The sequence below is a fragment of the Thunnus albacares genome, chromosome 21, assembly GCF_914725855.1.
Source record: "Thunnus albacares chromosome 21, fThuAlb1.1, whole genome shotgun sequence".
Lineage (NCBI taxonomy): Eukaryota > Metazoa > Chordata > Actinopteri > Scombriformes > Scombridae > Thunnus > Thunnus albacares.
This window is the reverse complement of record NC_058126.1, coordinates 295,001-298,447: the sequence shown is the minus strand read 5'-3', so window position 1 is coordinate 298,447 and position 3,447 is coordinate 295,001. Positions and strand designations below refer to the sequence as shown.

Below are 3,447 nucleotides of genomic sequence, written 5' to 3'. Positions count from 1 at the left end.
ATTGGCAGTAAAACATAAACATTATTAAAACATGAACCTTGAGTCCTGATACTTTATCAATGAAGTTATTGAAACAATGAAGCTGTAAATGAATCAATAATGTATTTTATTGATTGATCGTCTCTTTAGGAGAATGAAATGAGACCCTGAGTTCTGTCTGCAGGTGATCCTTTCTTTATGTAGCCTGACAGACGACACTCAGGGCAAACACACATCCTGTCACCTGACAGGAAGTGAAGCAGATGCAGGTGAGCCTAAATGTGATGATGTCACAGGATCACTTCCTTTAGAAGACTGAAGGTTGAGGAGCCGCTAGACGTCGTCTATGTTCAGTTTCTACCAAAACAAACCACAGAATCACTTTACTGACATAAAACACTCTGATCAGACGATGATGATGATGATGAGAGGAAGAACCAAAATATCAACAACAACATAACTCAATACGATGCAAAAACCTGCCGACTTGAAACGGTACAAAAATATTATTTGAACTTGTGAAATTTAATAATTTCAAGAAAGAAAATCTGTTAATATTGTAAACAAACAGGATTTAACCTTCAAACTAGTAAAAATGAGATTTCAGCCCGTTTGGCTTCATATAAGAGATGAAACTGGATTATTTGTGTCTAAACTCAGTGCAGGAATTCACATCTTCACACTCTTCAGTCGTCTCATAATAGAGATAAAACCTCTTGAATACGTCAGTTACCGTAAAACAAGTCTAATAACCTGATGCTGCTTCACATCAGCCTCCTAAAATAAGATATTATAACTTTCTTGAATCTCCTGTTTGTGTGTAAAACTTGAACATTAATGCAGACTGTCAACGTTTATCTTTATCAGTAAGTTAAAGGGCAACTGTTGATTCCTTTAGTTCTGATGTAGGTAGAATTAGACGTCATTATATATGAATGACATTGAACCGGCTTCCATCTTCATCCAGCTGATGAAGACTCCATCTGCTGTTGTGGTGCCTTCAAGGACTGTCGAAGGGTCGTCTCCCAGAACACTCCAACTACAATGTTGATAGATATCTGGCTAAATATCACTATATACATTTATACATGACGACCTCGATTCTCACATCGTCTATATGCTCCATAATATAGATCAATAATCTTAATATAGATCAATAATCTTAATATAGATCAATAATCTTAATATAGATCAATGCAGTTGTTCAAGCGTGAAGCCAAATCACAGTTTGACTAATAGATCAATGAGTCAGATGATTGATGGGAGGATTCAGGTTCAGGACTGCTGCAGGTCTAAAAGTCACCTGACAGTCCAGCAGAGGGAGACAAACACCCGCAGACACCGCAGCCACTGTGGACACTAAAATACAACATTTCAACATCACAGATCTGCAGAGCTGTTCATTAATTAACAAATGAAGTTTAGATGACGTATTGATTGTCTTCTGCTCACATTTAGATCAGACTGCACAGTGATTGATGGATCATTTATTGATTATATGACCTTTAAATGTTTATCTGAACACACCAACAGCTGCAGCTACAAAACAAAACTTTCATGTTTTTACGGATATTTTACACTCTGGTGTGAATAACCGTCAGATTTCATATGAAGGGTCCCGGATGTTCTTCAGTTATTGAACCCTTCAGATCATTGATCATCATCAATGGGTCCGTTAATGAGATTTGGAGCTTCAGACAGATTTATTGATTATGGATGTTGTTTCTTTGGAGATTTGGGTTTCGTGGAGGGGGCGTGGTCTCATCTTCGTTTGAAACGATTTACTCCGCTTCGGGGCTGCTGATTGGCCCAGACAGCGGTCAGTCAGGCGGTGGGCGGAGCCTGAAGGACTGTCGGTGTTTTTCAGCGGAGCTGCAGAGAGAAGAAGAGAAGAAAAGAAAACCTGAGAAAGTTCAGTATCTTCACGCTTTTTCCCTGCAGGAGGAGAAACAGAAGTGAAGACGAACGAGAAAAAGAAGAAGAAGAAGAAGAAGAAGAAGTTTGTGGAGATAAAACAAAGTTCTGTTTTCTGAGGATTTTTTTCTTCAAGAAATTTACTGAAGAGTAAAAAGGATTTAAACCTTCAGACAGACAGGTACTGACTGAGAGACAGACAGGTACTGACTGAGAGACAGACAGTTATTGACTGAGAGACAGACAGTTACTGACTGAGAGACAGACAGTTACTGAGAGACAGACAGTTACTGAGAGACAGACAGTTACTGACTGAGAGACAGACAGTTACTGAGAGACAGACAGTTATTGACTGAGAGACAGACAGTTATTGACTGAGAGACAGACAGTTACTGAGAGACAGACAGTTACTGACTGAGAGACAGACAGTTACTGAGAGACAGACAGTTACTGACTGAGAGACAGACAGTTACTGAGAGACAGACAGTTACTGGCTGAGAGACAGACAGTTACTGAGAGACAGACAGTTACTGACTGAGAGACAGACAGTTACTGAGAGACAGACAGTTACTGAGAGACAGACAGTTACTGACTGAGAGACAGACAGTTACTGAGAGACAGACAGACAGTTACTGAGAGACAGACAGACAGTTACTGAGAGACAGACAGTTACTGAGAGACAGACAGTTACTGACTGAGAGACAGACAGTTACTGACTGAGAGACAGACAGTTACTGAGAGACAGACAGACAGTTACTGAGAGACAGACAGTTACTGACTGAGAGACAGACAGTTACTGAGAGACAGACAGTTACTGACTGAGAGACAGACAGTTACTGAGAGACAGACAGACAGTTACTGAGAGACAGACAGTTACTGACTGAGAGACAGACAGTTACTGAGAGACAGACAGTTACTGACTGAGAGACAGACAGTTACTGAGAGACAGACAGACAGTTACTGAGAGACAGACAGTTACTGAGAGACAGACAGTTACTGAGAGACAGACAGACAGTTACTGAGAGACAGACAGTTACTGAGTGAGAGACAGACAGTTACTGAGAGACAGACAGTTACTGAGAGACAGACAGACAGTTACTGAGTGAGAGACAGACAGTTACTGAGAGACAGACAGTTACTGAGAGACAGACAGTTACTGACTGAGAGACAGACAGTTACTGAGAGACAGACAGACAGTTACTGAGAGACAGACAGTTACTGACTGAGAGACAGACAGTTACTGAGAGACAGACAGTTACTGACTGAGAGACAGACAGTTACTGAGAGACAGACAGACAGACAGACAGACAGACAGTTACTGAGAGACAGACAGACAGTTAGTGACAGACAGACAGACAGACAGACAGACAGTCAGTGAGAGACAGACAGTTACTGAGAGACAGACAGACAGTCAGTGAGAGACAGACAGCTCTCCAGAGTGAGCTGGGTCTCTACCTGTCTGTCTCTCCGTGTCTGGGAGTGGAGGATGGCACCGGGGCGTGTCGCCGCTCTCTGCCGGGTTCGCAGCTCCTCCGGCGGGTTCAGGAAGCTCTG

General features: G+C 41.8%; 1 protein-coding gene across 1 annotated transcript in view; it reads left to right on the top strand.

The window, feature by feature from the left end:
* The first annotated feature begins 3,297 nt into the window (after nucleotides 1-3,297).
* Nucleotides 3,298-3,447, top strand: part of LOC122972563 (piezo-type mechanosensitive ion channel component 2-like) — a 65,163-nt gene continuing 65,013 nt past the window's right edge. Inside the window, exon 1 of the mRNA XM_044339753.1 lies at nucleotides 3,298-3,447. This exon is cut by the window's right edge and continues 124 nt beyond it. The gene's annotated coding sequence lies outside the window, so the exon portion shown is untranslated.